This window comes from Moschus berezovskii, chromosome 11 (assembly GCF_049115385.1).
Source record: "Moschus berezovskii isolate FMDL1 chromosome 11, NW_MosBer_1.0, whole genome shotgun sequence".
NCBI lineage: Eukaryota > Metazoa > Chordata > Mammalia > Artiodactyla > Moschidae > Moschus > Moschus berezovskii.
Genome location: NC_142470.1, coordinates 63,807,094 through 63,830,533, shown reverse-complemented (window position 1 = coordinate 63,830,533; position 23,440 = coordinate 63,807,094). Strand labels below are relative to the sequence as shown.

General features: G+C 39.7%; 1 protein-coding gene across 5 annotated transcripts in view; it reads right to left on the bottom strand.

Moving 5' to 3' along the window:
* The window catches only part of PUS10 (pseudouridine synthase 10), an 88,505-nt gene that overhangs the window by 29,669 nt on the left and 35,396 nt on the right, over nucleotides 1-23,440 (bottom strand). The gene's annotated exons all lie outside the window — the stretch shown is intronic.

The window sequence follows — 23,440 nt, the reverse complement described above, 5'->3', positions numbered from 1 at the left end:
CATTTTGTGAACATGACAGAGCATAAATGTGTAAGTCAGTAAAATACCACATGTACTCTCTGCTTCTACACGTCACAAAAATGGCCAGTCATGCCCATTTTAAGACCTGGAGAGACAGCTTTTGCTGTTCATATGTCCTTTTAAACTTCAAATGGCTGGTAGGGCACCAGAGACTTCTAAAGACTCAGGATCATTTAGAAACATTCAGTTCAGTTCAGTCGCTCAGTCGTGTCCGACTCTTTTTATTGACTATGCCAAAGCCTTTGACTGTGTGGATCACAATAAACTGTGGAAAATTCTGAAAGAGATGGGAATACCAGACCACCTGACCTTAGAAACATTAGATGCATTAATTTGATCAGATATTAGCTAAGCAGAATAAATTAATCACTAGTTAGGTAAGAACTACAACTGTTTCCAGTGCCTAAATATCTCATCAGTACCTTCCTATCTATCTTCGCTACCTCAAACTAATATCATTTATAGTGCTGCAAGACCCCTTCCCTCCTGCCTTCCATTTACTCAAGCCTTCTTTGAAAGTGTATGGTCATGGTGGAATACACAAATTAAGGACTTGGAAGACCTGGCTTTAAGCTTTACCAGATGTCTGGCACTCAATTTCCTAGTGTGTAAAATAAGAGAGTTAGACAAAGATGCCAACAAATTTGGAAAACTCAGCAGTGGCCACAGGACTGAAAAGGTAAGTTTTCACTGCAATTCCAAAGAAGGGCAACTCCAAAGAATGCTCAAATTACTGCACAATTGCACTCATTTCACATGCCAGCAAGGTCATGCTCAAAATCCTCCAAATGAAGCTTCAACAATACATGAAATGAGAACTTACAGGTGTACAAGCTGGATTTAGAAAAGGCAGAGGAACCAGAGATCAAATCACCAACATCTGCTGGATCATAGACAAAGCAAGAGAATTCCAGAAAAACATCTGCTTCATTGACTACACTAAAGCCTTTGACTTTGTGGATCACAACAAACTATGGAAAATTCTTCAAAAGATGGAAATACCAGACCACCTTACCTGCCTCCCATGAAACCTGTATGCAGGTCAAGAAGCAACAATTAGAACCGAACATGGAACAACAGACTGGTTCAAAGTTGGGAAAGGAGGGCATCAAGGGTGTATATTGTCACCCTGTTTATTTAACTTCTGTGAAAAGGTTGGCTTGAAGCTCAACATTCAGAAAACAAAGATCACTTTGGTCCCATCACTTCATGGGAAATAGATGGGGAAACAGTGGAAACAGTGTCAGACTTTATTTTTTTGGGCTCCAAAATCACTGCGGATGCTGATTGCAGCAATGAAATTAAAAGACGCTTACTCCTTGGAGGGAAAGTTATGACCAACCTAGATAGTATATTAAAAAGCAGAGACATTACTTTGCCAACAAAGGTCCGTCTAGTCAAGGCTATGGTTTTTCCCGTGGTCATGTATGGATGTGAGAGTTGGACTGTGAAGAAAGCTGATCGCCGAAGAATTGATGCTTTTGAACTGTGGTGTTGGAGAAGACTCTTGAGAGTCCCTTGGACTGCAAGGAGATCCAACCAGTCCATTCTAAAGGAGTTCAATCCTGGGTGTTCATTGGAAGGACTGATGCTAAAGCTGAAACTGCAATACTTTGGCCACCTCATGCGACGAGTTGACTCACTGGAAAAGACTCTGATGCTGGGAGGGACTGGGGGTGGGAGGAGAAGGGGATGACAGAGAATGAGATGGCTGGATGGCATCACCGACTTGATGGACATGAGTTTGAGTGAACTCTGGGAGTTGGTGATGGACAGGGAGGCCTGGCGTGCTGTGATTCATGGGGTCACAAAGAGTCGGACACGACTGAGCGACTGAACTGAACTGAACTGATGCAGAGTACATCATGTGAAATGCTGGGCTGGATGAATCACAAGCTGGAATCAAGGAATCAAGATTGCCAGGAGAAATATCAACAACCTCAGGTATGCAAATGACACCACCCTTATGGCAGAAAGCGAAGAGGAACTAAAGAGCTTTTTGATGAAGGTGAAAGAGGAGAGTGAAAAAGCTGGCTTAGAACTCAACATTCAAAAAACTAAGATCATGGAATCCAGTCCCATCACTTCATGGCATATGGCTGGGGAAATAACGGAAACAGAAAGACTTAATTTTCTTGGGCTTCAAAATTACTGCAGACAGTGATTGCAGCCATGAAATTAAAAGACACTTGCTCCTTGGAAGAAGGCAATGGCAACCCACTCCAGTACTCTTGCCTGGAAAATCCTATGGACAGAGGAGCCTGGTAGGCTGCAGTCCATGGGGTCGCTAAGAGTCTGACACGACTGAGCTACTTCACTTTCATTTTTCATGTTCATGCATTGGAGAAGGAAATGGCAACCCACTCCAATGTTCTTGCCTGGAGAATCCTAGGGACAGCAGAGCCTGGTGGGCTGCAGTCTATGGGGTCGCACAGAGTTGGACACGATTGAAGTGACTTAGCAGCAGCAGCAGCAGCTCCTTGGAAGAAGAGCTATGACAAACTTAGACAGCATATTAAAAAGCAGAGACATTACTTTGCTAACAAAAGTTCATCTAGTCAAAGCTATGGTTTTTCTAGTAGTCATGTATGGATATGAGAGCTGGACCATAAAGAAGACTGAGCACTGAAGATGCGTTTGAACCTGTGGTGTTGGAGAAGACTCTCGAGAGTCCCTTGGACTGCACGGAGATAATACCAGTCAATCCTGCTGCTGCTACTGCTGCTAAGTCGCTTCAGTCGTGTCCAACTCTGTGCGACCCCATAGACAGCAGCCCACCAGGCTCCGCCGTCCCTGGGATTCTCCAGGCAAGAACACTGGAGTGGGTTGCCATTTCCAATCTTAAAGGAAATAAATCCTGAATATTCATTGGAAGGACTGCAGCTAAAGCTCCAATACTTTGGCCACCTGATGTGAAGAACCGACTCATTGGAAAAGACCCTGATGCTGGTAAAGACAGAAGGCAGGAGAAGGGGATGCCAGAGGATGAAATGGCTGGATGGCAGACTCAACAGACATGAGTTTGAGCAAGCTCCAAGACATGGTGAAGGATAGGGAGGCCTGGCATGCTGCACTCCGTGGGGTTGCAAAGAGTTGGACATGACTAAGCAACTGAACAACAACAAGACTAAAGACAACTGTAATTTAAACTTTTCTGGATGGCCAACGGTCACCATTAATGGACATTAGTGGATATACTGCTCTGTAACAGGGGCTATTAAGACTTCTAGGACTCTGAGATCATAGAAAAAATAAATAATGGTCTCCTAAAGTTGAAATCTTGGAGTCAATGTTACCCCACCTTTCTTCAGTCTCCATACTTTAAGAGATCAATAAATTCTTGTTTCCTCATCTATAAAGGGATATTAATATTCCCCTTGCAGAGATATGATTAAGGATTTAATGAAATTATGTATGCAAAGAACCAAGTAAGATTTCTGGCATGTACTTAATAAATGGTACCTATTATTGTCATTTTTAAATTAAAACCTTATCTGTAATTCACAAATAATAAAATTATTATCCCTTTAAAGATTCATGAGACTTGATCCCTTTCTTTCACATCCCAGACTGCTCTGCTTTAGGCAGTCCTGGAACCTCCCTCATCAATGAAACGCTCCTGGGTATCTGCACTGTAGAGAACTATCTGTCCTTTTTGTCAGAGGACTCAGACTCTTCTGTCCTTCTTTAGTGACCTTTTCATTTCCTCTTTGACCTCTGTTCTCTATGGTCCCTTCCAGATGATGTCATCTAGTCTATAATCTACCCTGCCATCCTCTGATTATAAAGTAGTGTAGGGTGGAGGTTGCCAAGAGAAACCAGATTACCATGTGTAACATGTTAAATTAAATCAAATGTCTTTAGTACCTGAGATTTGTTAAAGGGTTTTGCCTTCCTGCAGGCTCTCTGCTCAAGCATGCTACCAGGTTGGACTGAACTAATCACACAGCAGGGGCTGGAAGGCTGAATCCCAAAGTAGTCAGTGTTGCTCAATTATTCAGTTTTACCACGTGCTAATAATGCCATCGGAGAAGGCAATGGCAAGCCACTCCAGTACTCTTGCCTAGAAAATCCCATGGATGGAGGAGCGTGGTAGGCTGCAGTCCATGGGGTCACTCAGTCGGATATGACTGAGCAACCTCACTTTCACTTTTTACTTTCACGCATTGGAGAAGGAAATGGCAACCCACTCCAGTGTTCTTGCCTGGAGAATCCCAGGGACGGGGGAGCCTGGTGGGCTGCCGTCTATGGGGTCGCACAGAGTCGGACACGACTGAAGCGACTTAGCAGCAGCAGCAGCAATAATGCCATGGACCTGCTTCTGCTGAGGTAAAGGAAGTACATTCCTTCCCTTCAGGTCACCAAGATACTTTTAATAAATGTCCTTCCTATTCCTTAGTCGGTGGAAAAAGTTCTTTCTCTGGAGTAAGAAATTTAATTCTTCTTCCCCAAAAGAACCACTATTAAAAGTTATCAAGTTTAATCAAATTTGATACCAAAGGTAGCATGTCACCTCCTAAAAACTCAGGACCCACAGAATTTAATCCTGCACTCAGCTTTGCTAAATGGGGGAGGTGAATAACGTGCTTACTAAAGTGCTTGTGCACTTTGGCAACACACAGACACACAGACAGACACACACATACACAACCATATACCCATACACATATCATGGAAACTCTATGTCTGGGAATGGCTTTTAAGCTCAGAGTTCTGAGCTGGGGGCTCATTCACCAGCAAACAATGAAAGTGGGTTATAGTAAGGCCAGGAATTGAGGCTGTTCAAGCAGAGGAGGCAGGAAGGAAGGAAGGAAAGATGTGCGGAGGCATTAAAAATGGCACTTGTCACATACAGATCAATGGAGAACCCAGAATAAAACCACACACCTACAGTCAATTAATCTTCAACAAAGGAGGCAAGAATATAAAATGGGAAAAAGTCTCTTCAACAAGTGTTGCTGGGAAAGTTGGACTGCTGCATGTAAATCAATGAAGTTAGAACACATGCTCACATCATGCATAAAAATAAACTCAAAATGGCTTAAAGACTTCAACATAAGACATCACAATATAAAATTCCAAGAAGAAAGAATAGGCAAAACGTGCTCTGACATAAATTGTTCAATGTTTTCTTAGGTCAGTTTCCCAAAGCAATAGAAATAAAAACAAAAATAAACAAATGGAACCCAATCAAACCTACAAGCTTTTGCACAGAAAAGGAAACCATAAACAAAATGAAAAGACTGGTAGAAAATATTTGCAAATAATGCAACCAATGAGAGCTTAATCTCCAAAATATACAAACACCTCATACATCTCAACAACAACAACAAAAAACCCAAACAACTCAATTGAAAAATGGGCAATAAGCCTTAACAGACATTTCTCCAAAGAAAACATACAGATGGCCAGTAGGTACATGAAAAGATGCTCAACATCACTAATTATTAGAGAAATGCAAGTCAAAACTAGGATGAGGTACCACCTCACACTGGTCAGAATGACCATCATTAAAAAGGAAACCCATTTTTTGAGACAAACTCAAACTTGTTTGTCTACAAGTAACAAACACTGGGAGAGGATGTGGAGAAAAGGGAACTCTCCTACACTGTTGGTGGGAATGTAAATTAGATAGTCACTATGGAAAATAGTTTTCCTCAGAAAACTAAAAATAGAAATACCATATGATCCAGCAATCCCACTTTTGGGCATATACCTGGACAAAACTATCATTCAAAAGGGTACATGCATCCCTATGTTCATAGCATCACTATTCACAATAGCCAACTCTTTGGGGTTGGCAAAGAGTTGGACATGACTGAGCAACTTTCACTTTCTTTACCAAATGAGCTATCAGGGAAGCCCCAAAATGGTAATACAACAATGATAATGATTAATAAGATTAATAAAAATAGAAATGCAGAGTGGTAGGGGCTGTAACAGAGAAATATTTTGAGGGGATATCTAAGGCATCCTCAATTCAGTCTTGTTATTAAAACTAACAAGAAGTAACATCTAATCTGAGTTCTGAAGAATCAGGTATTGAGAATTACCTGGGTGAAAAATGGAGAAAATACAATCCGAACACGGGAAAACTGTTGTGTAAAGGCCACAGAGCATCAGGAAGCTCCTGGGAACTATAGGTTATTAGTCCCTAAAGAGCTGAGGATGTGTGGCTGCAAAGTAAAAAGGAGGAAACAGGAGTTAAATGGTAGAACTAGTGAACCCACGGTAAGGGGGTTAGATTTTACACTTAAGGCAAAATGGAGCCTCTACAGAAGGATTTTAAGCAAGAGAGCAGCATGATCATATTTGTCTTCAGGAATTCTCACTAAGGTTGCAATGTGAGTTAGAGGAAGAAGGTGGTTACTAAGGGTAATGAGGACATCTGGTAAACTAAAGCAGTAATTCAGGTAAGAAATCATATATATGGCAGTGGTCATAGGACTGGAGAGGAGGAGGCAGCTTTAAGAGATAAAGAAGACACAGACCGGCAGGACTTGGTGATCAGCACTGATGTTGGGGTTTCTAAATTACCACCAATGCCCTTAAAACTCTGAAGTCTTTTGAATCCTACACATCTCTTGGGGTCATTTATGACAGCAAGGATAATGCAAATATAGACTTATACCTACAGGGAAATGACAATAGCAGTGTGGGCAGCTAGAGGCATGACCCTCTGCTCTTCTCCACCCAGCACACACACACTCTCTCCTCTCTCTCTCTCTCTCCCACTTACCTACCTCCAAGTCTCCTCACCACCATCACCTCCCTGCCACTCTTTTGTTCCCCAGAATCTCTGATGTCAGACCTGTGATGTAATGACTAACAGAGAGTCTGGGTGTCTCTTTTGATAAATAAAAGATCTGTTTTTAGCCATGTTTAAAAACCTACCCCAATCCTCTACATTATCTTTCTCTACAGGGTTGAGAAAAAAGAAAATGAAGCCAGACATATGACCTTCTCACTCCAACTTTTCCTACTACTGTTGGCAATTAAAAAAAAAAACAAACTTTAGATAGCATTAAAAACATTGAACATTCTATTTGTGACAAAGCAATAGGAAAAAAGCAAGGACAAATCAGCAAAGATAGAATATATCTGCAGAATCAAATTAGATACAGCTCTGTGCTATGTGCTATGCTTAGTCTCTCAGTCACGTCTGACTCTTTGCAACCCCATGGATTGTAGCCCTCCAGGCTCCTCTTCCATGGGGATTCTCCAGGCAAGAATGCTAGAGAGGGTTGCCATGCCCTCCTCCAGGGGATCTTCCCAACCCAGGGACTGAATCCAGGTCTCCCGCATTGCAGGCAGATTCTTTACCATCTGAGCCACCAGGGTACAGCTCTACTGATACAGTTTCCAAGACCATTACTACTGTTTTGTGAGTTTTAAGGAAAATCTGAGGGAAACTGGGGAAGAAAAAGGAGAATTTCCATTGCATTTTCCAATGCTCTAGATAATTTTTGCCTACCTCTGAAGGATTTGATTGGAAATAATTACAAGAAAAAATTCTATAGGGGTGGGAAGGTGGAATAGAAGTAGAGGAGGAGAGAAGGAACCGGAAAACAGAGCAGTTGCAGTGAATGAAGGCTCTGGTACAGATATAAACAAAAACAGGGTTCAGCCTTGTCCTTTGGTGTCATATGCTAATGAGGAGATAGCCTGGCAGCAGAATTTCAGGCAACTCTGGAGTTAAAGATGTCAGTCAAACGGAGATAACAACAAATATCTGTTAGTAATTGGGTGTGGCTGGAGAATCCCTTGGACAGAGGAGCCTGGTGGGCTGCTGTCCATAGGGTGGCACAGAGTCGGACACGACTGAAGCGACTTGATTGGAGAAGGAAATGGCAACCCACTCCAGTGTTCTTGCCTGGAGAATCCCAGGGACAGAGGAGCCTGGTGGGCTGTCGTCTATGGGGTTGCACAGAGTTGGACATGACTGAAGCGACTTAGCAGCAGCAGCAGCAGCAGGGTGCAAAGGTGTTTCCTCTTAGAATTTGATTTTAGAGAATTAGCACGGGAGGGATTGAGGGCAGGAGGAGAAGGGGACGACGGAGAATGAGATGGCTGGATGGCATCACCGACTCCATGGACATGAGTTTGAGTGAACTCCGGGAGTTGGTGATGGACAGGGAGGACTGGCGTGCTGTGATTCACGGGGTCGCAAAGAGTTAGACACGACTGAGCGACTGAACTGACACCCAGTTAGCATATGACACTGAAGGACACAGCTGAACCTTGTTTGTCTTTATCTGTCCCCAAGCCTTCATTCATTGCAGCTGCTCTGTCTTTTCGTTTCCTTCTCTCCACCTCTACTTACGCTGGTTAATGTGAAGTGAACGTGCAGATTCAACAGGCTTCAATTCTTCAACTAGCTCAATTTCAATAGTCATAAATACAATTTTACTTCACAATAACTACCAAGAAAAACAGCTTTTTAAAAGTAAGTTTTAAGTTTTGGAATATTAAGGAGATAAACTAACTTGCTGATAACCTATTAATTGTTGAAAAAGGTCTTCAATAAATAACTCAAGAACTCTATAAAGAGAATTATTTTAAAATTATTCCAGGGTCTTCCCTAGTGGTCTAGTGGTTGGGACTCCGGGCTTTCACTTCCAAGGGCCTAGGTTCAATCCCTGGTCAGAGAACTAAGATCCTACAAGTCGAGCAGTACAGCTAAAAAAAAAAAAAAAATTCAAATTAGGAAAATTATAAGACTGGAATCATTCCAGATGTTGAACTTGATTTGCACTAAATGTATTAATATTCTTAGGGATAAAGATTTCTTTATTGCATTTTTAAAATTAACTTTTAGATATTGCTTTTTAAATACACTAAAAGAATATTATCAAAATAATCAGACTTCTGGCTTCAAGATAGTGGAAAAAGGCCCTTTCTGCTCACTTCTCTGGAAAATCACTGCAAAATAAGGAGAATGAGAAACAGAAGAAGACACTCCGTCTACAGAGAGACAAGAAGACTCATCACCCCAACTTTCGATGTACAACAGAAAAGGAATGCAGGAGTGAGAAGCAGCAGAGTCCAGGAGGCTGATCCCTCAGTCTTGGCAAAGCGAGATACTAGCTCCTCCAAGCCCAGCAAAGCTGAGGACTGGAAACCTAAGACAATAGAGGGTGACATGTGGGCTAAACAGAAGGGGAATAGTTGAAGGTCTGTATAAAGAACAGATGGACCCCATGCCCCTCCCTGACACCAAGCAATAGGAGACTTATACTCTGGGAAACCAAACTAGAAGTGTCTACAGTAAGGAGCCCCTGGCAAAAGGACAGCTGGAGTGAAGCCCTGCAAGGAAGACAGGAGGGGTCCATAAGAGCTTACAGTCTGAACACAGAGAACGACAGCCCCCTTTCCTATCCCACTCTGGCACTCAGGCTGCTGAGCTTAAACCTTTCTCGACGGGAGACTACAGGATTCTTCTCTGGACAAACTGGATGGTTTTTGAGGGAAATTTTTCAGATAATGTGATATGGTCCTTTCATATAAAAAGTCAATTTACTACCCGTTCTCTTCTAATAAAACGCAGTCAACAGGCACCACCATCCCACACATAACTTTCAATCACCTTTTAATGTCCTGTACTTAAATGAATGCACAGAGACCATAAGTCATTTGAAGAAAATCTCTAACATGAAAGGAAGAAACCAAAACACAAACACAAGTGGAAAGAATAGTGCACAAATTTCCATGTGCCCTTCAAGCCAGCCTCAAGTTCAACATTTTGCTAAACAGATTTTACCTATCTCTATTACGTTTTTCACTTAAGAGGGAGGTGGGCTGGAGTTACCATAAGAAAATCTCAAGTAATTTCACCTGTGAACAACTCCCAATGGAAACATTTTTAAAAGCAATATTCTTTGTTATTTAAACTTACATTGAAACATTTCTGATGTCAATTTAAACATATGTAAAGGGAGCACATGGTTTCTCAAACTTCTTTTGGGGCTGGAGAAGGATACATAAGTAAAAAAGTTTGAAAAGCATTTACTGAACCTTAGCATAGAAAAACATAATTAGAAATGAAAAAGGGACTAGAATCACATATATGGAGAAGGGTTTTATTTTATTTTTTTCATTTTCTGTTTTTCCTCTCAGATAACATGTAAAAAGTACAGAATGTACTGGTTTAAAAAATATTTATTTATTTGGTTGCGTTGGGTCTTAGTTGCCCTGTGGCATGTCGGAGCTTAGTTCCAGAACCAGGTATCAAACCCATGTCCCCTGCATCGGAAGGTAGATTCTTAACCACTGGACCACCAGGGAAGTCCCTGGAATACACTGTTATTTATTATGGAACATAATTTTCTCTCTCACTTTCTCTGTGTATATTATCTCAACCTCAAAGGTTTTTTGTTTTTTCAACAAAGAAAAGAAGTGTCAGGACTCTTGGGGAGTGGAGGAGAAAGAAAGACCTCCTTCCTCCCTTTCTCCGTTTCTTCCTCTTACTCTGATCACTGAATAGACATGAATTCCCATGGCTTCTGCTGGGAACCTGGGTAAGACATGCTGGATACGGTCCAGAGTGGCCATAGTCAATGACAAATGTCTTGTGTCCAAGTGTGGTAGGCATATATTAGTAGACAAAATAGACACAAATTCCTGCCCTTGTAAAATTTATAGTCAAGAAACAGATAACAAGCAAAATAAATAAATAAATCACATGCTATTTCATGTGATAAATGCAATGAGAAACAATCCATTTATTGGTTCAGTTCAGTTCAGCCGCTCAGTCATGTCTGACTTTTTGCAACCTCATGGACTGTGTCACGCCAGGTCTCCCTGTCCATCACCAACTCTCAGAGCTTGCTCAAACTTATGTCTATTAAGTCGGTGATGCCATCCAATCCTCTCATCCTCTGTGGTCCCCTTCTCCTCCTGTCCTCAATCTTTCCCAGCATCTGGGTCTTTTCCAATTAGTCAGTTCTTTGCATCAGGTGGCCAAAGTATTGGAGCTTCAGCTTCAGCATCAGTCCTTCCAATTAATATTCAGGACTGATTTCCTTCATGATTCACTTTAGGATTGACTGGTTTGATCTCCTTGTAGTCCAAGGGACTCTCAAGAGTCTTCTCCAACACCACAGTTCAAAAGCATCAATTCTTCGGTGCTCAGCTTTCTTTATAGTCCAATTCCCACATCCACACATGACTACTAGAGAAACCATAGCTTTGACTAGATGGACTTTTGTCAGCAAAATAATGTCTCTGCTTTTTAAAATGCTGTCTAGGTTGGTCATAGCTTTTCTTCCAAGGAGCGTCTTTTCATTTCATAGGTGCAGTCACCATCTGCAGTGATTTTGGAGCCAAAGAAAATAAAGCCTGTCAGAGTTTCCATTGTTTTCCCATCTATTTGCCATGAAGTGATGGGACTGGATTCCATGATCTTAGTTTTTTGAATGTTGAGTTCTAAGCCAGCTTTTCTACTCTTTCACTTTCATCAAGAGGCTCTATAGTTCCTCTTCACTTTCTGCCATAAGGGTGGTGTCATCTGCATATCTGAGGTTGATATTTATCAGTTACTGTGGAGAAAACTAAAACAGGAAAGAGGAATGGAAGAAGAGCAATTTGCAAGTTTAAATAGGGTAGTAAGGGAAGGCCTCACTGAGAAGCAAAAAAGAAAACAAAATGAAGAAGGTGAGGGAATAAGCCATACATATATCTGAGGGAGAAGTATTTCAGGCAGAGAGAAAAGCAATGCAAAGACCTGGAGGCAGAAGTGCACCTGTTGTGTTCAATGTGGCTAGACCAGTCCGGGAAGAGAGGAAGTATCTAGTGATGAAGTCAAAGAACTAAGGTGCAATGGTACGGCAGGGCCAGTATAGGCCCTTGCAGGCAATAGAGGACTCTTATTTCAGTCTTGGGCTTCCCTGGTAGCTCAGACAGTAAAGCGTCTGCCTACAATGTGGGAGACCCGGGTTCAATCCCTGGGTCAGGAAGATCCCCTGGAGAAGGAAATGGCAACCCACTCCAGCATCCTTGCCTGGAAAATCCCATGGACAGAGGAGCCTGGCAGGCTACAGTTCATGAGGTTGCAAAGAATCGGACACAACTGAGCAACTTCACTTTCACTATTTCACTCTTAGCCATGGGGAGCCATGGAGGGTAAACTAAGGAAGGACATGAAATGATTTACTTTTTAAAGTGGTAAGGGGCAAGCATGGAAGCAGGGACAGTTTTTAGGAGGCCACTATAAAAATCCAAGCAATTGCTTGACCTGCCTCTGGATAAGGGAAATTATCTTGACAGGTACAGCAAGGAGAAAGACTAGGGTTGTTTCTAGGATCTCAATGCTTTCAAATTAACCAGTCTGTTAATGGGTCAAGGGTCCGTGGCCCATTTGCTGGAAGAGTAAGTTGGGGCTTTACCAGCTAAAACCCTGTCCTAGGTCTTGGCCTGTAATCCTCTGCTTCATACTATGCTGGATTATTCTCTTCCAAGAAGGAGCTCCCAGTGCATGGTGGGCAGGCAGGAGGTACCAGACCCAGGCATCTCACCTGTGCCCTGCAGTATATCCCCACAGGCACTAGCCTTCAGAGCCAGAGACTTCTGGTCATCATGGATAAGAAGATGAAATAGTCCAGCTTGGTGGAAGTCGGGGAGAGGGTACACTGAGGACAGACAGTTGACATGCGCAGACTGCAGACCCCAGAAAACTACTGATCATGGGATTCATAGTGGCCAAGACACTACACAGCAGCCTCAATCTAGAGGCTTTTCTGAATCTCTACCTTGGACACAGGATGGGTTTCAAGAAGTCCAATGCAACCATCAGAGGATGGGGCTGACCTATGATAGCAACTTCCCTGGGGGAGCCTCCGATTCTCCCTGATATGGCTCGGAACTCTATGCCTTTCATCCAGGCCTAATCAAAAGTTGGCCACTTCACGAACCTAAATCAATTCTGTAAACTTGGCCTGTGGACCAAATTAGCCACAAAGAAGACCCAAAATATCAATGGGGCCAGTTCTTCCATCTACGTTGGGGTTCTGCTCACAAGCACACATGAAGAAATACATAATGAACACATAAAAAACAAAGATGCATGCACATATGTATGTGTACATACAGATGCAAACATATATACAAATATACACACACACACACATATATACAGCAGGATATTCTATTCAAAGAAGACTTCAAGAAAGAGTTGATAAGTATGTGCATTTTCAAAAAAAAATTGTTAAATCTAGATCAGTGACTCTCAAATAGTTTGGATTCAGAGCTTTTTACAGTATTACAATTTTCTGAGAACCCAATATAGTTTTTGTTTATGCTGGTTATATCTACCAATATTTATCATATTAACAATTAAAACTATAAATTTTTAAATTATTAATTCTGCAAAGAGTAGGACACAACTGAGTGACTGAACTGAACTGAATTCATCTAAAATTGATAAGAAAGTGATAAATCTACTACGTGCTAACATAAATAACACTTTAAAAATACTATATGTTCAAACAAAATAATTCAGTGAGAATAGTGGCAATGCAGTAGATGTTTGCAATTTCTTTAGTATACATCTTAATAAAAGACATCTGGATTTTCATATCTGCTTTTACGTTCAATTTGCTGCAATAGGATATATCATGTAGCCTCTGGAAAACTCCACTGTATACTCTTGAGAGGATGAGAATGAAAATGGCAGATAATTATATATTACTATGAAAATACTTTTGAAGAAGAAATCAAGAGAAATCAAAATATGCATAGAAATGAATGAAAATGAAAACACAACAACCCAAAACCTCTGGGACACTGTAAAAGCAGTGCTAAGGGGGAAGTTCATAGCAATACAGGCACACATCAAGAAACAAGAAAAAAGTCAACTAAATAACCTAACTCTACATCTAAAGCAACTAGAAAAGGAAGAGATGAAGAACCCCAGGGTCAGTAGAAGGAAAGAAATCGTAAAAATTAGGGCAGAGATAAATGCAAAAGAAACAAAAGAGACCATAGCAAAAATCAACAAAGCCAAAAGCTGGTTCTTTGAGAAGGTAAATAAAATTGACAAACCACTAGCCAGACTTATCAAGAAACAAAGGGAGAAGAACCATATCAATAAAATTAGAAATGAAAATGGAGAGATCACAACTGACAACACAGAAATACAAAGGATTATTAGAGAATACTATCAGCAATTATATGGCAATAAAATGAATAACCTGGAAGAAATGGACAAATTCCTAGAAAAGTACAACTTTCCAAAACTGAACCAGGAAGAAATAGAAAATCTGAACAAACCCATCACAAGCACAGAACTAGAGGCTGTAATCAAGAATCTTCCAGCAAACAAAAGCCCAGGTCCAGATGGCTTCACAGCCGAATTCTACCAAAAATTTCGAGAAGAGCTAACACCTATTGTACTTAAACTCTTCCAGAAAATTGCTGAGGAAGGGAAACTTCCAAACTCATTCTATGAGGCCACCATCACCCTAATCCCAAAACCTGGTAAAGACCCCACAAAAAAAGAAAACTACAGGCCAATATCACTGATGAACATAGATGCAAAAATCCTTAACAAAATTCTAGCAATCAGAATCCAACAACATATTAAGAAGATCATACATCATGACCAAGTGGGCTTTATCCCAGGAATGCAAGGATTCTTCAATATCCGCAAATCATCAACGTAATACACCACATTAACAAACTGAAAAATAAAAATCATATGATTTTCTCAATAGATGCAGAGAAAGCCTTCGACAAAATTCAACATCCATTTATGATAAAAACCCTCCAGAAAGTGGGAATAGAAGGGACATACCTCAACTTAATAAAAGCTATATATGACAAACCCACAGCAAACATTATCCTCAATGGTGAAAAACTGAAAGCATTTCCCCTAAAGTCAGGAACAAGACAAGGGTGCCCACTCTCACCACTACTCTTCAACATAGTTCTGCAAGTTTTGGCCACAGCAATCAGAGCAGAAAAAGACATAAAAGGAATACAAATTGGAAAAGAAGAAGTAAAACTTTCACTGTTCGCTGATGACATGATCCTCTACACAGAAAACCCTAAAGACTCTACCAGAAAACTACTAGAGCTAATCAATGAATACAGTAACGTTGCAGGATATAAAATCAACACACAGAAATCCCTTGCATTCCTATACACTAATAATGAGAAAATAGAAAGAGAAATTAAGGAAACTATTCCATTCACTGTTGCAACGAAAAGAATTAAATACTTAGGAATATATCTACCTAAGGAAACAAAAGACTTGTACATAGAAAACTATAAAACACTACTGAAAGCAATCAAAGAGGACACTAATAGATGGAGAAATATACCATGTTCGTGGATTGGAAGAATAAATATTGTAAAAATGAGTATACTACCCAAAGTAATTTATACATTCAATGCAATCCCTATCAAGCTACCAACGATATTTTTCACAGAACTAGAACAAATAATCTCACAATTTATATGGAAATACAAAAAACCTCGAATAGCCAAAGCAATCTTGAGGAAGAAAAATGGAACTGGGGGAATTAACCTGCCGGACTTCAGGCTCTACTACAAAGCCACAATCATCAAGACAGTATGGTACTGGCATAAAGACAGAAATATAGATCAATGGAACAAAATAGAAAGCCCAGAGATAAATCCACGCACCTATGGACACCTCATCTTTGACAAAGGAGGCAAGAATATAAAATGGAGAAAAGACAGTCTCTTTAACAAGTGGTGCTGGGAAAACTGGTCAGCCACCTGTTAAAGAATGAAACTAGAACACTTCCTAACACCATACACAAAAATAAATTCAAAATGGATTAGAGAGCTAAATGTAAGACCAGAAACTATAAAACTCCTAGAGGAGAACGTAGGCAAAACACTCTCCGACATAAATCACAGCAGGATCCTCCATGACCCACCTCCCAGAATATTGGAAATAAAAGCAAAAATAAACAAATGGGACCTAATTAAAATCAAAAGCTTCTGCACAGCAAAGGAAACTATAAGTAAGGTGAAAAGACAGCCTTCAGAATGGGAGAAAATAATAGCAAATGAAGCAACGGATAAAGGATTAATCTCCAAAATATACAAGCAGCTCCTGCAGCTCAATTCCAGAAAAATAAAAGACCCAATCAAAAAATGGGCCAAAGAACTAAACAGACATTTCTCCAAAGAAGACATAAAGATGGCTAACAAACACATGAAAAAATGCTCAACATCCCTCATAATCAGAGAGATGCAAATCAAAACCACAATGAGATACCATTTCACACCAGTCAGAATGGCTGCTATCCAAAAGTCTACATGCAATAAATGCTGGAGAGGATGTGGAGAGAAAGGAACCCTCTTACACTGTTGGTGGGAATGCAAACTAGTACAGCCACTATGGAGAACAGTGTGGAGATTCCTCAAAAAACTGGAAATAGAACTGCCATATGATCCAGCAATTGCACTCCTGGGCATACACACCGAGGAAACCAGAATTGAAAGAGACACATGTACTCCAATGTTCATTGCAGCACTGTTTATAATAGCCAGGACATGGAAGCAACCTAGATGTCCACCTGCAGATGAATGGATAAGAAAGCTTTGGTACATATACACAATGGAGTATTATTCAGCCATTAAAAAGAATACATTTGAATCAGTTCTAATGAGGTGGATGAAACTGGAGCCTATTATACAGAGTGAAGTAAGCCAGAAAGAAAAACACCAATACAGTATACTAACGCATATATATGGAATTTAGAAAGATGCAAATGATAACCCTGTATACGAGACAGCAAAAGAGACACAGATGTATAGAACAGTCTTTGGGACTCTATGGGAGAGGGTGAGGGTGGGATGATTTGGGAGAATGGCATTGAAACACGTATGTTGTCATATGTGAAACGAATCACTAGTTCAGGGTCGATGCATGTTATAGGATGCTCGGGGCTGGCATGCGGGGATGACCCAGAGGGAGGATAAGGGGAGGAGGGAGGTGGGAGGGGGGTTCAGGAGGGGGAACTTGTGTAGACCCGGGGCGAATTCATGTCAATGTATGGCAAAACCAACCAATATAATATTGTAAAATAATTTGCCTCCAATAAAAAATAAATTAATTACCAAAAAAAAAAAAAATACTTTTGACTTCATGAACCTCTTACAAGGACCTTGAGTAGTCCCTACACCACACTCTGAGAACTACTGATGTGACTGAAACGGACAATTTTGAAGGAATATACAAATAATTAAAATCTGACTCAAGATGAATGAATGAAATCATGTAGACCAATAAGCTTTAACAGAATAAATTGAAAAAGTAATAAAGCTATCCCCTTAGTACTCCCTAAAATAGTTTAAGTGTAGTCTATCAGAACTTCAAGAAACAGAAACAAATTACTTCTTTTTTGCTAAAAATTTTCCAAGCATAAAAGAAAGCCTGATAATTAAATCCACAAAGATTATACAATCTAATATCCAAACCATAATCTAATATGTAATATATTTGCATACTTTAATACCCAAACCAAAGATAGCATTAAAATAGTAGATAAGAGGCTATTTTTTTTTAACATATATATACATACAGACTTCCCAGGTGGTGCTAAGGGTGGGTAAAGAACCCACCTGCCAATGCAGGAGATGGGTTTGATCCCTAGATTGGGAATATTCCTTGGAGGAAGGGTCCTACTCTAATTTTCTTGCCTGGAGAATCCCACAGACTGAGGAGTCTGTTGTCTATAGTCCATAGCATCACAGAGTCAGACACAACTGATGTGACTGAGCATGCACGTGCACATATATATAAAAACCCTAAGTAAAATATTAGTAAGTCAAAATTTTATTTAAATAAAATCAGGCTAAAAAATGTTATTTAGGAAAACAACAAAAGTTCAACATAAGAAAACCAATTCATTTAGTTGACTACAATAATTGTTAAAAAGAAAAACATAATGACTGTAAATACTCATTTTTTATTAAAACACTTACTAAACTTGAAACAGAAGCAAATTTCCTTAAATAGAGAAAGAATATGTTTAAGAAAAGAGTTAACAATGTAATTACTACTTAAACTTCAGAAACATTCCTATTACTGAAGAGCAAGTCAAGAGTCACTACTAGTATTACCATTATGTAACATGTTTTGGAGGTCCTAATCAAGTCTACGAGATAAGTACACACACAAACACACATAGACATATATATATATCATATATACATAAATAGTGAAAAAGAGTAGAAAAGTGATCATTATTTGCAAATAAAGTAACGGTATATTCAGATAATCAACCAAAAAAAAAAAAAACACTAGAATTTTTAATAGAGACTAGAAAATTGGGCAATTACAAGATAAATATCAAGAAATACAAACATATACATTTGCTTTTCTAGTAACCAAACAGAAAATGTTATGAAAAAAAGAAACCAAACTCAGATTGCCTTTAAATAAAAATGAAAACATGTTTAAAAAAACCAAAACACATAGGAATAAATTTATGAAATGTGAGATGAAAATGATAAAATAGTTGTAAGCCCAAATGAAGAACTGAAACACTGTAGAGACATTTGCTCCTCGTTGAAAAGTTCCATAAAAATTAGAAACTTAAGTTTGCTGAATGACTATAAACAAAGGTAAATAAGAAATGACAGACTGGAAGAAAAACTATATAAAGGATCAATAACCATATGTCCAAACAGCTCTCACAAATCAGTTTTAAACAGCCAAATAACCAGATAAAAAGGAACCCCAATGATTAACATACATGCAAAAGAAATCCAAAACCTCACTTGAAAATCAAATAAGCGTAAATTAAAGCAAGATAATTTTTGCATGTAGTTTAGAATGTGAAAGAGTATGATATACCCAGTTTGGGTGAGGGTACAAGGGTGTAAGACACTGTTGTAAACTGGTAACATCTTGCAGGAGGGCAACTTAGAAATACTTATCAAAATTTCAATTAATTCAAAGATAAGAGCTGCCCATTTTGAATGTAAACCTCATTTCCCATAAATATAATAGCTCATTTTAGAGGTGCTGTGATGACAGAATGAATGTTTCATAAACTGTAAAATGTACACATGACACGTGCACCCCCTCCCACCCCATATACCATGATCCTGCTTTTGTTAATGAATTTTATTATAATTTGAAAAATAGATTATCTGTCAAGGTATTAATACTGAAGGCTTTCTAAATATGTTAAAGTAATGTACCAAAAACTTCAAACAAAATCTTTTCAAATACACAATAAACTCCTCTGATCTGGTAAGGTTCAGTGTGCCTACCACTTTTTCTCCCCAGGGATTTGCCCAAGTAGTATCAGAAGCAGGATAGGAAAGAAATCAAAAAGTATCCTAGAAGACGGGACAGACATACATTCACTACTGGGCATAAAACATAATTAATGAGAACCTACTGTTCAGCACAGAGAACTCTACTCAGTGATCCATGGTGACCTAAATGGGAAGGCAATCTAAAAGAATGGATAGACGTATATGTATAACTGACTCACTCTGCTGTACAGCAGAAACTAACACAACATTGTAAAGCAACTATACTACAATAAAAAACATTTTTTTAAAGTATCCTAGAAAAAGCATGGGATTCTGAAATAGAACTGGGTTCCAGTTCTCTTCCTACTTAGCAGCAAGTCATTTGGGGGCAATTACATGCCCTTTAGTTGCTTGTTTCCTCATCTGTAAAATAGTCAGAATGTGGTTTCTCGTATAAATGAAAATTTAAATGAGATATTCTACCAAAATGTTAATTGTTGTTTTAATAAAGCATGTCTCCTAACTCAGTTTAGTAGTGCACATTAAACAAAAAAGGGGATTTCCTCAAGCCTTGCTTCTTCCAAACTTTCAGTTCTAGTTTTAGTCTAAAAGTTTAAGGAAGGTCACTTGCTGTGAATTTGAGTACGGAACAGCATCCGCACTGGGCCAGTTTCTAGCTATGAATGCTGGTTAACAGGTATGCAAAACATAAAGGCAAATGACCAAGGCAGATCAAATCATACACCCAACAACAAAATGCAGTAAGTCCCTGGGGAAAGGAGAAAGGCAGGGGCCCTGGGACCTTAAATCCTGTCCAGTTTAAATTCTGTCAAAATCTTTATTAAGTGACCTTGTATAGTATGTGGAAGGAGAGGGAGGGAGGCAGTGAGGGAGGGGAGGAAGGTGAGAGAGACAAAAAGGGGGAGAAAGATGGAGACAAGGAGAGAAAAGGAGGGAAAAGGAACCACAGATTCCTAAGAATAATTTGGGGAAGCTTATCTAATGGCAAGATCTAATGCCAAAGCTTTGGCATTTTGGCTGGGAAATTTCAAGTGCATTTCCAGAATATGGCAGAGTGATGAGCTATTCATATACAACCACTAATTTATACAATATGATATAAAAATAGAAGCTACAATAACTAAAAAATTAAAAAGGCCTAAGTTCATGAGCTGTCAAAAATGATTATTAAAAACACTCATCAATCTAACTGGTAATGAATTTTGTTCTACCCTTTACTTCCATCTACCACTCCTCCATTATATAAACTTAAAACACGCAAACACTGTAAGGATCACTACTGGGTATGAGTCCTATTATTAACTCTCAAAAAAGAATATAAACTCTACCACAAATAATATTTTGTGTATTTTCTCTAAACTTAATTGATAGATTTTCATTACGGTTGTTATTGTATTAAAAAAAGTATTTCTAACTTCACAGATGAAACAAACAGGACAGTACACTCTGTTCTTAGTAATTTGTTTAATGTAATAAACAAAAATAATGTAACATAATAATAATTAAAATGAAACAAATGCAAAAATTACATTTTAAAAGTAAGCAAATATATTTGGATTTCTCCGTAAAGAAGAGCAAATTCAGGTATATGCTTTTGCTAATTCTATAAAACAAGTAATGAGATTTGTACCCAGAATGGGGACAGTGGGAGTGTAGTTGGAAATCTGGAAGTTGGAAAGCAGGGGAGTGGTAAGGGACAAAGACACATATACACACAAAAAAGCTGAATCCTAAACTGGCAGAATGGGAAGCAGATACTTCGTGACTAACGAAAGTTTGAGGAGTAAACACCACCACGGAATTCTCAAAGTTGGGATAGAAAGGGGAAAAAGGAAGATTGACTAAAAATCTGTTTGAAAAAGACGTAGACCCTCAAATCTCCCATAGCACTCCACTCAGCCAGGTAAATGCCCCTCCCTAACTCCTGTAAAAGCTAGTTATTTTTCCTGTAGAAGGTAAAATGAGAGTCTTTTCAATGTAGGTTATGAGTCAAATGAAAGGAAATGACACCAGATGGCAACTTAGATCTCCAGGGAATGAGAAGCACTAGAAACAGTAAATTTGTGGTAAATATAATAGGCAGGTGTCAGGCTTCCCAGGTGGCTCAGTGGTAAAGAATCTATCTGCTAATGCAGGAGATGCAGGCTGGATCCCTGGGTTGGGAAGATCACTAGAGGAGGAAATGGCAACCCACTCCAGTATTCATGCCTGAAAAATTCCATGGACAGAGGAACCTGGCAGGCTACAGTCCATGGTGTGTCACAAAGAGTCAGATACGACAGAGCAACTGAGCACCGTTTTCATCTCTTCTTTTAAAGATACATTTTCAGGGCAAAAATTATAACACAGTATTATAGGGTTAAAATGTTTATCAGTTCAGTCAGTCAGTTAAGTCACTCAGTCGTGTCCGACTCTTTGGGACCCCATGAATCACAGCACGCCAGGCCTCCCTGTCCATAACCAACTCCTGGAGTTCACTCAAACTCATGTCCATTGAGTCGGTGATGCCATCCAGCCATCTCATCTTCTGTCATCCCCTTATCCTCCTGCCCCCAATCCCTCCCAGCATCAGAGTCTTTTCCAATGAGTCAACTCTTCACATGAGGTTGCCAAAGTATTGGAGTTTCAGCTTTATCATCATTCCTTCCAATGAACACCCAGGATTGATCTCCTTTAGAATGGACTGGTTGGAACTCCTTGCAGTTCAAGGGAATCTCAAGAGTCTTCTCCAGCATCACAGTTCAAAAGCATCAATTCTTTGGTGCTCAGCTTTCTTCACAGTCCTACTCTCACATCCATACATGACCACTGGAAAACACCTTAGCCTTGACTAGACGGACTTGTTGGCAAAGTAATGTCTCTGCTTTTTAATATGCTCTCTAGGTTGGTCATAACTTTCCTTCCAAGGAGTAAGCATCTTTTAATTTCATGGCTGCAATCAGCATTTGCAGTGATTTTGGAGCCCAAAAAAATAAAGTCTGACACTGTTTCCACTGTTTCCCCATCTATTTCCCATGAAGTGATGGGACCAGATGCCATGATCTTCGTTTTCTGAATGCTGAGCTTTAAGCCAACTTGTTCACTCTCCTCTTTCACTTTCATCAAGAGGCTTTTTATGTCCTCTTCACTTTCTGCCATAAGGGTGGTGTCATCTGCATATCTGAGGTTACTGATATTTCTCCCGGAAATCTTGATTCCAGGTTGTGCTTCTTCCAGCCCAGCGTTCCTCATGATGTACTCTGCATATAAGTTAAATAAGCAGGGTGACAATATATAACCTTGACGTACTCCTTTTCCTATTTGGAACCAGTCTATTGTTCTGTGTCCAGTTCTAACGGTTGCTTCCTGACCTGCATATAGGTTTCTCAAGAGGCAGGTCAGGTGGTCTGGTAATCCCATCTCTTTCAGAATTTTCCACAGTTTATTGTGATCCACACAGTCAAAGGCTTTGGCATAGTCAATAAAGCAGAAATGGATGTTTTTCTGGAACTCTCTTGCTTTTTCCACGATCCAGTGGATGTTGGCAATTTGATCTCTGGTTCCTGTGCCTTTTCTAAAACCAGCTTGAACATCTGGAAGCTCACGGTTCACGTATTGCTGAAGCCTGGCTTGGAGAATTTTGAGCATGACTTTACTACCGTGTGAGATGAGAGAAATTGTGCGGTAGTTTGAGCATTCTTTGGCATTCCCTTTCTTTGGAATTGAAATGAAAATTGACCTTTTCCAGTCCTGTGGCCACTGCTGAGTTTTCCAAATTTGCTGGCATATTGAGTGCAGCACTTTCACAGCATCATCTTTCAGCATTTGAAATAGTTCAACTGGAATTCCATCACCTCCACTAGCTTTGTTCGTAGTGATGCTTTCTAAGGCCCACTTGACTTCACATTCCAGGATGTCTGGCTCTATGTCAGTGATCACACCATTGTGATTACCTTGATCGTGAAGATCTTTTTTGTACAGTTCTTCTGTGTATTCTTGCCACCTCCTCTTAATATCTTCTGCTTCTGTTAGGTCCATACCATTTCTGTCCTTTAGCGAGCCCATCTTTGCATGAAATGTTCCTTTGGTATCTCTCATTTTCTTGAAGAGATCTCTAGTCTTTCCTATTCTGTTGTTTTCCTCTATTTCTTTGCATTAATCACTGAGGAAGGCTTTC